The sequence below is a fragment of the Cherax quadricarinatus genome, chromosome 22 (genome assembly GCF_038502225.1).
Source record: "Cherax quadricarinatus isolate ZL_2023a chromosome 22, ASM3850222v1, whole genome shotgun sequence".
Classification (NCBI taxonomy): Eukaryota; Metazoa; Arthropoda; class Malacostraca; order Decapoda; family Parastacidae; genus Cherax; species Cherax quadricarinatus.
This window is the reverse complement of record NC_091313.1, coordinates 24,276,944-24,290,848: the sequence shown is the minus strand read 5'-3', so window position 1 is coordinate 24,290,848 and position 13,905 is coordinate 24,276,944. Positions and strand designations below refer to the sequence as shown.

Sequence of the window (13,905 nt, the reverse complement as noted above, 5' to 3'; positions counted from 1 at the left end):
GGACTTGTTGAAAAAAAAAAAAAAAAAAATATATATATATATATATATATATATATATATATATATATATATATATATATATATATATATATATATATATATATATATATAAAATTACTTGGTTTTTGATTTATAAAACTGAGGGGGAGAGGAGAGGGAAGGACGGAATTAACAGCAACTAATTTATTCTCGAGCTTTATAGGAGAGGGAAAATAAATTGATTTTGACGAGATCACCGAAAGGGGAAAAAAAGAGTTCTTAGTTGATGCTGAGATTAGCCAACAAGACAAAAATAACCAAAACAACAACACCTCTGACACTCCCACCACTGCTAATCTATCAACATTATCACCTCCAGCCACTTCCTTTACCACCACCACCACCACCACTATCACCAACGCTACAATTACCACGACCACCCTCACCACCCCCACCATCACTAAAACCATCACTACCACCCCTACCACCATCAGCACCACCACCTTCACCAGAATCACCACCACCACTCCACTAACACCACCACTAACTACCACCCCATCACCTTACTAATCACCATCACCCTAACCACCACCACAACCACCCTGGCAGGCCCTGTTTAATATGCAGTCTCTTGCTCAGGCCTCTGAAAGACGAAAGTTTTAATTGGTATTTCTGATAATCACATGATACACCTCGCGGGTCGTGGCTGAAGTCTGACAAAAACACAGGCAAGGAGACACTTTTTTTCTGCCTAAGGTATTTTGACTTCCAGAGGTCATCAGAACTGAGGTAGACACACCTGTGCTGCACCTGGATGAAATACATATCGTTTAATACTTTGTCTCTCTTAAGTAGTTGCATGTTTGGTTTAAAGCCAGTCAACTGCACAAGGGTGCTTCAGCCTGATGTTTACCTGTACGTCGTCACTCGAATCTAGTTTGGAGATCAAAGTAAACTCTCTTTGTATATCCGGTGAGAGATAGTCACAGCTTGATGCATATATCATGTACTGTGTTTTTTATGTGTGCCACTCATGTATTGATGCGACAGAAGCTGTTAGTACATTGTGCACCCCATATCCATCCTGTGGTAGGTAGTACAAGAGGATATGGATGTATATCAGTGGTATTCAGTACCGACAGGATGATCAATTAGACACAAGTGGAGCATCTTTAAAGATACCCAGATGTTGATATAAGTCTAAGTCATCATCATATGGATATAGGAAACACCTAGGAACTGTTCCAGGAGAACATTTTGATATATATTTAAAATTTGTGTTTCATCTTTTGCTTAAAATGTTTGTTCTATTATTTTCATTCATAAGATACTTTAACATATAATATAGGTTATATTACTAACGCAACAATAGACAGGCTGAATCTGTTTAGACTTTAAATGGATATAGGAAAGCTAACTTAACGCATCCTAGCTTAACCTAACCAGAATCTACCTTTTTTTCAAATAAGCACATAAAAAACAATATCTATTATTTGAAAACAGCGAGCGAGGATACATCATCATCACCACCACCACCACAACCTCCAACATCACCCCTGCCAACACCACCTCCAACATCTCCAGCACCTCCAGTACCACTATTAAGGTTCTAGCTGCGTTTTTGTATTTGGTCTCGCACAAAATTACTTCTGGCCGAGAAACGATCAAAACATAATTAACTGAAAGTAAGTTTGAGTCCTCACTAAATATTGTGTTAGAACTCCCCGTCCCTCAGGAATTCGATTAATTTAAGTTATATTGCTTCAGTTATAAACAGTGTGAGAGAGTTCTTTAGCGGCAGAGTTGTTGATAGTGAGAACATTGATGGGCGAATTCATTGAAAAAGGTCCAGCAGGTCTATTGCAAGGCATCTCAACTCTTTGCTTTGTTGCGGGTAAGCCAAATATTTTAGTGTTTCTTTCTTTGCGTGTGTGTGCACTTGACATGTTTGCGTATATAAGGCCTTCCTACCAACTAATTTAATGTCCCTTGTGGCGCGCTAGGTATTGGCAAGGAAACATGCAGTATAATGCGATACTTTTGTTGCCAAAGTTTCTCCCACACAGTGGTCATTATCAAGTTACACATGAGTTATATATATATATATATATATATATATATATATATATATATATATATATATATATATATATATATATATATATATATATATATATATATATATATATATATAAAATATATATATAAAATATATAGGGAAGTACCACCTCTATAGCTGGACTGGGGACCCTCATCCTCAGAGAAGACAATAAATGTACCTCACGGAAAACTCAAGGTTCTCCCCGGAGCTGTTTGAATATATATATATACATAATGACTCACGAAATCGTAATGACACGATTGCAAACAAACCATACCGCGGGATCAAACCCCACCCGTGGTATGGTTTATATACATAATGTGTGTGTGTGTGTGTGTGTGTGTGTGTGTGTGTGTGTGTGTGTGTGTGTGTGTGTGTGTGTGTGTGTGTGTGTTCATATTCTCACGTAATATGTATCTTTATACCACATATATGCTGATGCAATACACAATACTGGTAGTCGTTCGGTTATTTACATATATACCTGTTTGTTTGGCCTCAGAATGAATGCACACTTGCAATTTTCATGATATATTTACTTAGCGTTACACTACATCAAGGGGAGGGATACTTGTGCTGCTGCTGCATATATTAATGCAGGGAGAGGAATATGTGGAAATTAAAATAGAGTGGGACATGTTTAGTGTTCAGGATGAAAAAAAATATCAAATTGCACATGGGAAGTTCTTATTAAAATGTTTCACTCTGTGAATAACTCGTGAAATCCTACTGACACGATCGTGTATAACTACAGAACGGAGGGTTGAAACCCGTTTCAAGCCTACTGTGTGGGAGAAACTTTTCGGATTCAAGATACCCAACTGTTGCATCTGATTGTTTTCTTATCTACTTGTCGGTACTGTATACCATCATTGTTTTCACATTGTTATTACCAGTTTTATTTTGGAACTTTAGGGACTAAAATAAATTCTCTTTCTTTCCCCTGAGCGCCGCCCCTATCTTCCATGTTTTCTTTCTTATTTACAAAGTGCTAGAACCGTTTGGTTATTCGAAGATTTAGACATATTCCGTTTTTAGCATTATTAAATTTTTGCTACCATTAATAACTTTCATAATGCATAAATAAAAATCGCCAGACAAATAAAACTATTCGAAATAATTTTTACCTTCCCCGCTTCATATGCACAATTCGTTTCGTGTTATCTGCCGTAAGTGTCAGTAAATTCAGACGAAATGGGAACTATCCCCACTCTTTATGCCGAAAGAAAATTTGAGTTTTTAGACAGACAAGCCACACGTACCCTCATCACTAGCCCTACCTACCACATCACAAGCCCTACATACCACGTTACCAGCTCGATTTACCACAACACCAGCCCCACCTACCACATTGCCAGCCCCACCTACCCATATCACAAGCCCTACCTACTACATCACCATCCCCACCTATCCCATTACAAGCCCTACCTACCATATCACTAGCCTAACCTACCACATCACCAGCTCTACCTACTACATCACCAGCCTTACCTACCTCCATCACCAGCCCTACCTACCACATCACCAGCCCCACCTACCCCCATCACAAGCCCTACCTAGCACATCAACAGCCCTACCTACCACATCACCAGCCCCAACTACCCCCATCACCAGCCCTACCTACCACATCATCAGCCCTACCTACTACACCACCATCCCCACCTACCCCCATCCCCAGCTCTACCAACCACATCAGCAGCCCTACCTAGTACATCACCAGCCCTACCTACCACTTCACAAGCCCTACATACCACATCACCAACCCTACCTACCACATCACTAGCCTCACCTACTCACATCACAAGCTCTACCTACCACATCACCATCCCTACCTACCACATCACCAGCCCTACCTACCACATCACCAGCTCTATCTACTACATCGGCAGCCCTTCCCTCACCCATCACATGCCCTACCTACCATATCACCAGCCCTACTTAAAACATCACCAGCCCTACTCACTACATCGGCAGCTCTACCTACCCCCATCACAAGCCCTACCTACCACATCACCAGCCCTACTTACAACATCACCAGCCCTACCTAAAACATCACCAGCCCTACCTACCACATCACCAGCCCTACCTACTACATCAGCAGCCCTACCTACTACATCAGCAGCCCTACCTACTACATCAGCCCCTACATACCACATCACTAGCCCTACCTACCACAACACCAGCCCTACCTACCACATCACCAGCTCTACTTACCACATCAACAGCCCTACCTAAAACATCACCAGCCCTACCTACCACTTCACAAGCCTTACCTACCACATCAGCAGCTCTACCTACCACATCATCAGCCCTACCTACCACATGACCAGCTCTACCTATCCTATCGCCCCTCTTCACACCTGTCAACATAGTAATACAAGCAATGTGTAACTCCCGAAAATTATATACACAGAGTGAATATTTATTTCGCAATCTCAGACCTCACTAATTACAGCCATAATGACGAATTATGCAATTAAGTATCCCCATAAATCAGTGCATATTTTGTGGTGCTTGACAGTGTACACAAGGCACACACCATGCACATGGAAGCCCATGAATGTTTGTACACATAACACTGCATAGATCTAAAAGAAAGTGTATTTCACATATGGTAGTCATATATGTACATATGATCAGTCAGTGTATACACACACGTTGTATATATATATATATATATATATATATATGCAAGACAAGCCACAGGGGGGTGGAAATCTTTAGCTCAAATACTTTCACACTTCTCAGTGCGTCATCAGGAGCTATGCAATGTTGCAAGGTTGCAACTGAAGGAGTGAGCGGAAGTTTTTTTTCCCAGAATAGCGCAGAGTGGGCCAGTCGCCCATATAATGTCGTGTCGTTTTTGGTTTAAATAGCAACGCTTTTCTTGTCGAATAAGACATAGGAAAATTTGTGTATGCAATAATTTCGCAAAAATCATTCTGAACTTAACGAAACAACATAATTCATTATGTTTGTTTTTTATTAAATTATTGTAAACTTATCTAAAATATATTTAGTTGGATTAGGCTAGACTAAATTGCGCTTGTTATACTAACGTTAGGTAAGTTTTCTAAGATTCTTTTCGTACAAAATTAATAATTAAAAAAATATATCTTTAAAAGTATAAGACAAAATTTTAGAAAGGTCTTAATTTTAAGTGAGTCCTTGCTAATTGACCAGTTGTACCTATTCGGCACATATATATATATATATATATATATATATATATATATATATATATATATATATATATATATATATATATATATATATATATATATATATATACACACACATACAATGTGTGTGTGTGTGCGCGCGCGTGCGTGCGTGTGTCTGCTTAACAAATTCGCCTCCTCAGTAAATGCCTTGAATTGCGCATATGTGTTTTATCTACATATTTTTAATATGACCATTCCTCTACAGTCACACTAAGTAGTGTATGTAAACCTACAAGTGAATATACACTTTGTAATTTCATACACATATTACAACGTGGGAAACATCGAACCAAACAGGCTACAAGCTCTAACCAATTGACCTATTCGTCTTAGATGATTGCAAAACCAGGGGGAGACACGTTCAAGACGTACACGATACTCAAAAACCTGTTAGGAAGGATATGGACTAATTGCTTGAAAGCTGTATTGAGACGATGAAGCGTGGAGGAAATCTGAAGAAATGAGTAACAGGGATGTTAGGCTATATGTCCCGTGGCAGAGAGGATATAATCCATAGCAAGCACAATGAGGAAAACACACACACACACTGTGAATCGACCCCTGCAACCACAACTAGGTGAGTACAACTAGGTGAGTACACACACACACACATATAAACCCCCCAAACACACACACACATATAAACCCCCCAAACACACACACATATAAACCCCCCAAACACACACACACATATAAACCCCCACACACAATTCTTTACGTGTGTCTGTGACACAATAACACCAACGGAGCAATGAAAGAGGGAATTGGGCACTTACAGAAAATTCTATCTCTCTCTCTCTCTCTCTCTCTCTCTCTCTCTCTCTCTCTCTCTCTCTCTCTCTCTCTCTCTCTCTCTTTCTCGTCGTCACTCCTTTGTCGATCCTCTGTTTCCTCGATTGTTTCCTCATTCTCTCTATTCTCTGTTTCCAATTTTCTCTCATTCTCTTCTGTGGCATCTAAGTTTCCTAATACCAAGACACTGAAGACCAAGGCTTTTTGAGACAAAGTTTCGCTCTAACATTTGCTCTTAGAAAGCAACTTAAAAAAGCTGATCTTTGGGAGAGAAGCTGTTTAATACATTCTTGTTCTTGTGCAAGTCCCTTTGTGAGAGAAAGACAATTTGCTGGACAAGCTTTTATTAGAGCAACGTTTCTCTCAAGAGTGAAACGTTGTCCCAATGAAAGTCATGTTCTACAAAGTGCTTGTGCTTTTTCTTTTATTGTTTTACTACTTTCAACAGTCGCAGATAAAGTGTCTTTCTTTTCTTATCAGTTTGATGACACTTTGTCTTCCAACCGTCTCATTCTCTTAATTATTTTGTTTTGTGATCTGCTGTGTATTCTCTACTACTTCTTGTCTCTCTCACCTCTACTCTCTTTCCCTCTTATTCCACTTTTATTTCTACATTTATACTCTCTGTCTCATGACTTGCTTCTCTCTTATCTATATTTTTTATCCATTTTAAATTCTTTCTCGTGAATGTCTGTTTAAAATATTCTGATGTTCTTTCTCTGCGTTTATTTTTAGTTGCTGTCTGTGTCTTATATTGTCTCTCTCTCTCTCTCTCTCTCTCTCTCTCTCTCTCTCTCTCTCTATATATATATATATATATATATATATATATATAAAAATATATATTATAAAAATATATATATATATATATATGATATATATATATATATATATATATATTTATATATATATATATATATATATATATATATATATATATATATATATATATATATATTTATATATATATATATATATATAAATATGTATATATATAAATATATATATATATATAGGGACAAGATAGGAGTCCAGGACCAAAAATTCATTGACGGAGCAATGATCTGGGATAATCTAACGGGCTCTGGAGCCAGACCTGCTCCCCCCAACAACTACAAACAATCGCACTGGGATGGTCCAATAGTGGAAAATATTGCCTCAACAATGCTTCAGAGTGTGTCAGGGAAGGATAGAGCCCGCCTCCTGGCAGTGAGAGCCCCTCATGCTGGGGACTTTCTGTTGGCTGTTCCCAACTCCAGCCTTGGCACACGTCTCGACCCACAGACCATCCGCATCGGTGTTGCCCTTCGACTTGCCGCCCCTATTCTCGCCGAACACAGGTGTATTTGTGGCAGTGAAGCAGCAGACCGATTCGGGTACCATGGTCTTGTGTGCCGTAAATCCGAGGGAAAGATTGCAAGACATGAGGAGGTTAATAACATTATCAAGAGGAGCCTCACAACAGCTGGATGCCCAGCAGTAAGGGAGCCACCCCAACTATGCAGATCTGATGGCAGCCAGAAGCGTCCAGATGGTATCACCCTTCAAGCCTGGACAGATGGGAAGCAGGTGGTGTGGGACTATACATGTGCATCTACCTTGGCTGATACCTATCTCCAATACACCAGGGAGGAAGGAGGGGCAGCTGCCAGCTTCAGGGAGTCCCAAAAGTCTAGAAAATATGGAGAACTTGCCCATCATTATATGTTTGTTCCCATAGGCTCAGAGACCCTTGGCTCATGGGGAAAGAGTGCATCTAAATTCCTTAAGGAGCTGGGAAAAAGACTCATCAGGGTAACTAGGGATCCCAGGGCAGCTAGTTTTCTGTTCCAGCGGCTCAGTGCGGCTGTTCAAAGGGGTAATGCCTGCTGTATTTTGGGCACACGCCCCAGCTCTGAGGAGCTGGATGAGATTTTCGCCTTATAATCGGTGATACACACGTAACAACATGTACCGTATATGCCACCTTTATATCAATAATGTATCTCTTAAATCTTCTGTACCATATTATGTAATAAAATATTCCTATTAGTAAAAAAAAAAAAAAAATAAATACGAAAAGATGGGGTGGTAGGGGAAGTGGAATATTCAAACGGCTTCAGGAAGAAATCCAAATATTTTTCCTTGAAGCCTTTTTATCCACTTCTCCGAGGCTATGGGTCCCACAATTTACACCAGAGGTGGACCCCATCCTATATATATATATATATATATTCCCTTCAGTTTCTGAATTCCAAAAAGACCACCTGCGGAAATAAATACCTTCCCCTGGCTATATATATATTTTGGAATTATCTTGTTTGGGACGTTGTGAGGGAAAAATTCAATCCAAAAAGCTTAATGGGTTCCTACATTTTCCCTAATTTTTCCATTTTTTAAATTGATTTTAGTAAATGGATATAGCAGCACTGGTATATATATATATATATATATATATATATATATATATATATATATATATATATATATATATATATATATATATATATATATATATATATATATATATATATATATATAAACTCTCAAATTTGTAAAATATTATTGTTTAATTAAAAAGGCAAATCCATCGCAACAAATCTGGAAATAAATTCCACATAAAAAGGAAACAAAAAGACAGATTTTGGATCCACACAAAGATTTTTTTCCTTAATTTAGCGTTTGTGCTTTGCTTTTCACTGTTTCTGCTCCCCCTTGCGGATCCCAGTTTTTCCAGTCAGTTTCTATGTGACTGACATCCTCTGTAATTAGTAACTTTACCTTCGTCCTCCTGTGTCTTTCTGAGCGTGCGTACTCAGAGTTGTATGCATTGAGTTTGTACTCGCCGAGTTGTGTTTGCAAAGGGTCGAGTCTCAGCTATCTCGACTGGAATCAACGGGCATTAGGGTTTTTTTTCGCTTCATGAGTCTATCATACCTAGTCTTGTAAGTGCATAGTGAGCTTGCCTTTATCACGTGTGTGTACTCACCTAGTTGAGGTTGTACTCACCTAAAAAATTGTGTGTGTGTGTGTGTGTGTGTGTGTGTGTGTGTGTGTGTGTGTGTGTGTGTGTGTGTGTGTGTGTGTGTGTGTGTGTGTGTGTGTGTGTGTGTTTGCGTCAGCAGACAGGCAGCAGTGACTGAAACATCTGAAACAAGTTTAGCGTATCTTATGCAAATTTGCTCAACAATTATCTTACGTAAAGTCTTAACTTGATGAGGTTTTGATGAGATCTAAACTAAATATTATTTTAAAAAAAATTATTCAAATGAAAACTGGTGAACCTGGGTCGCCTCATTACATCTTGCATATTAACTTTCACCTTAATGTAGGATGTACGTAATGTCGTGCTTATTACAAGGTAATAGTTTGCCTCATAAAGATATTGTGCTATGAATATCTATCCACTTATCAGGGCTAAGATCTGGACATAAATATCACTTATTGCAATAGTAAGCCAACGAGGCGGCGCATCTCTGGTGATGTGCTCCTGGAGGTAAAATGCATTGCCCTAGGGATCTGTTGTATAAACCAGGATCCTTTCATATTAGTTAATATATGATACCCCCCAAAAAAAAAGTTTGCTGCGCGTTGCAGGAGTAACGTCAATAAAGATGCCTAGGTATTGTACCTGTTTCTTACTCATCTTCTTGTCGATAATACAATACATTAATGCAAACTTTCTACTTAATAGAAAAATAACCTCTGTTTTGTGACACAATATACTATTTAGTAAGTGGATTGATCCAAGAAATTGAAGCCTCCATTCCCTTCCTTGGATTAATCCTCATTACCTAACGTTTCGCTGGACGTTGTGTGATCCCTTCCGGGTTTAGCACTTCACTCCTGAATATAATCTTACCTGTTGCAGACTCAGTCTAGTTTCATCTAAACAGTCAATGTGTGGCTGGATCACTGTATCACTGCCACGGTCGTGGACAGAACCAGAAATTGTCAGATTTAGTTATCTTTATGAACTGATATAAACTGCCAATACAGTTTTTGTGTCAGCACAAACGATGACAATTTATAATCACAGGTGGTTTCATATCTTTAATGGAAAGTAGCAGTGAAGTGTCTGCCTTTTTTCCTTCTGCTGAAATAAAGTATTTGAAATTCCAGGGTTATTACTAATGGAGCGCTGACGATGATGATTGCTTAGTGAGTCAGTTTTAAAAACCGATCACCTGCAGAAAGGTCATTAAGTCTACATTCCACCTTTACGCCGCCAGTCAAGAAAACTTTAATCCCTAAAATAGGGATTAATGTAACATTTCAGTGCCTGAGAGATATAAATCTCTGTTGTATGTGCTTCGACTTTAAGAGGTAATTACAATCTGTCTTTGGGTAAACTAGATGCAATCAGTTAAGAATATTTTAAACCCTTAAATGAGAATCAAAGGAAACTCGGCTTATAATGACTGAAAGACACACATCTCTCAGTGAAGATATCCCAGCTTACACCAGTCTGAGTAGATATTTTTCTGTTAATGGTATGTTTGAGTTTTGCAGTTCTGTTTTGTTTTTACTGTTCGAGAGATTCGTAAATGCTGTTGGTCCAACTTATCTTAATTTTACTTACTCTCTGAATGCATCTTACAAATTATACGCTTGCAGTTGCGTCGCACTGAGATGTATGACTGGCAATGGTCAGCCATAATGTATACCGTACCTCAGATTGAGGCACAGACTTCGCTAAACGCACCGTAGTCAAGGTACCTCACGTATATACTGTACTTCGTGGGATAAACCAACGAGGCTCCGACACTTCCTTTAGTGATAACCTGGTGTATTTATACCCACCGTTGGGATAAAAACACGTGAGCAATCACTTCGAACATTTTATGATGGAAACGTCTCGTTTCTGGGACTTTGATCACTACAAATAGTGTTTGCTCACGTGACCTTATCCACAACTACCTCACCCTGGTAATAAGCGTTCTGCAAGACTGCTTCCTCTAGAGTGCCACTGAGCACTCTGAGAGCCGCCTCTCGACTCTAGAGAGCGGCCGTGCGCCCTCCACTACACGCCACAACCCACTAGGACTCACGCCTCTCAACCCACTACCTCCCACTGCCCAACACGCCCTCACTCCTACACTCCACGCATGCCCACCCAAGTGAAGTGTCCCGACAGCGGACTTGTCTTCACATGACCGACGGTTTATACGAACTATGAATAAAATCTTTAATTATAAATTACGTCAAATGTATTTAGGTTATTATATCACTATTGTTATAATAATAATAATTATTATTATTATTTTTAATATTATGCTGATTCTGTTATTTTATCGTTCAATTTCATATATGATAAAATATGCTTAATTAAAATATTTGTGGTAAACCTTTTTTCCAGTTTCACTAAAAATATGGAAAACAATTTTCTTTACGTCAATAATTTGCTTTTGATTTTATCGTTTATATCTTTCATTTCTTTACTCCTTTATCTTCGTTTCATTTATTTTTCACACAGCTCAATTTACAAGCTACGAGATGTTTTCCATTTTCGTTTCATTTCAGAGAGGTTCATTTCACGGAGGTTCATTTCAGAGAGGTTCATTTCAGAGAGGTTCATTTCAGGGAGGTTCATTTCAGAGAGGTTTATTTCAGAGAGGTTCATTTCAGAGAGGTTCATTTCAGAGAGGTTTATTTCAGAGAGGTTCATTTCAGAGAGGTTCATTTCAGAGAGGTTCATTTCAGAGAGGTTCATTTCAGAGAGGTTCATTTCAGAGAGGTTCATTTCAGAGAGGTTTATTTCAGAGAGGTTCATTTCAGAGAGGTTCATTTCAGAGAGGTTCATTTCAGAGAGGTTTATTTCAGAGAGGTTCATTTCAGAGAGGTTCATTTCAGAGAGGTTCATTTCAGAGAGGTTCATTTCAGAGAGGTTTATTTCAGAGAGGTTCATTTCAGAGAGGTTCATTTCAGAGAGGTTTATTTCAGAGAGGTTCATTTCAGAGAGGTTCATTTCAGAGAGGTTCATTTCAGAGAGGTTCATTTCAGAGAGGTTCATTTCCTGAAGGTTCATTTCCTGAAGGTTCATTGATGCTGTTGAGGGGCTCTTGATCTAAAGAATTGAACCTGCGCTCCAGTTTCTTAAATTAAGCCTGAATACCTTCCATTGCCCCCAGGCGTTGTATGACACCTACAGGTTTAGCACTCACCCATGAATTTAAAAAATGAAAAAGAGTGACACACTACCCAGGCTGCGACCCAGACCAGTCGACTAACATCTGTTAGCTTGTCGTCTCAGGAAATATTGTGACTGACGTTCTGAGGGAGAAACAAGACTTGGAGACTTGATGATGGATTTGTGGAAAAATGTCTTTGTTTATGTCTCTCTTTGACTGTCTGTCTATCTGTCTCTGTCTGCCTGTCTGTCTGTCTCTGTCTGTCTGCCTGTCTGTCTATCTGCCTGTCTTTCTGTCTCTGCCTGTCTGTCTGGCTGTCTGTGTCGGTTTCTCTCTCTCTCTCTCTCTCGCTCTCATTAACTATAATTAAATTATAATGATCGTTCATAATGCGCCATACCCTGAAATTCCCAAGGACACCCCATGAAATGGAATGAAGATAGATTGATCATTAAGGATGATAGTTCGCAGAAACGGCCGTGTCTGGAGTCAACAGTGATTGCCACTTCCAATACAGTCATCTAGAACACAGGCAGCTTCAGCATGTCCAGGATCCTGGCTAAATTCATACTACCATTCCAGTGCACTGTCACCCGGTGTCCTCAGTTGATTTTTCATAACTCTTTCCATGTATGATGACCCGCACCACCTCTGCTTCCATCTTCCTGCTCCAGTCTGCTATATATACTCTGTTTTTCTCTTCGTTTTGAACTGATGAAACTCCCACTGATCGAAAAGTTTGCCTCATTAAAATGTCCTTGTGCTATGAATATCTACCCACTTTTGAGGGTTAAGATCTGGACATAAATATTCCTTATTACAATAGTAAAACAATGATGAGGAGTATCTCAGAAGATATATTCCTCGAGGTAAAATGAGACCCGTTGTATAAACCAGGATCCTTTCTAATTAATTAGTAGAGGAAAATAAACAAAAAAAAAAAAAAAAAAAGAGAGAGAATTTTTGAAGGAACCTAGAAGAACGAGAGAAAGAGAGGGAACTTGGAACTGGGATTTAGGCAAAAAGAGACCTTTAGGAGACCTAAGTGCCAAAGAGAGCTTGGTGGATAGCTCTAGTGGGCAGGCGAGTGTAGCCAACTGCTGGAAATTAATCCCGTAACAACCAAGTAGAAGATTATTTTATTTGCACCTCCTCATATTTATTCTCTGCGTAACTTTTATATCATTTACTGACCTATTAATCATGCGTATCAAATATAATTTAATCGTTTTTTCCTATATGTTTATTGTCCATAACGGCTTTACTGCGTTACGGGTATACTCACAGAAATACATAGTAAAGTGTCGAGGCTACTACACATCTAATTTACTTCAATTCCTCCACCTTGATATTCACTTTATTGTATTATAATAGCAGTGCGAATACAATAAGTGGTGGTTGAATATGAAATTGGAGGAAGGAAGGTTATTCATTGCACCGATATCCATTCAGTGACAACCATTATGTTGATAGACGGCAATTAAAAGGCTCATTGCCCTCCATTTGCGAATGACATCAGGAGTTTGTAAATACGATATCAGTTGACTCTGACTCTCAACGGAATTCCCTTAACCTCATTATTATTATTATTATTATTATTATTATTAGTCTTATCATTATTTTCAGTATTTTTATTTATGTTTTTATTATTGTTGTTGTTGTTTTTATTACTGATGCTATTTTGGAGTCGCTGGACCAT

The 13,905-nt window shown here is 38.7% G+C and overlaps 1 protein-coding gene across 2 annotated transcripts in view; it reads right to left on the bottom strand.

Annotated features, from left to right (window-relative positions):
• LOC128689699 (corticotropin-releasing factor receptor 2) overlaps nucleotides 1–11,101 on the bottom strand; it is a 72,663-nt gene extending 61,562 nt beyond the window's left edge. The window contains exon 1 of one of the 2 annotated variants that reach the window (XM_053778077.2): nucleotides 11,001–11,101. The gene's annotated coding sequence lies outside the window, so the exon portion shown is untranslated. Of the gene's footprint in view, nucleotides 1–9,937; nucleotides 10,217–11,000 lie in introns of those variants that run through there. The other variant, XM_053778075.2, reaches the window with a different exon arrangement.
• Between the last annotated feature and the right edge of the window lie 2,804 nt (nucleotides 11,102–13,905).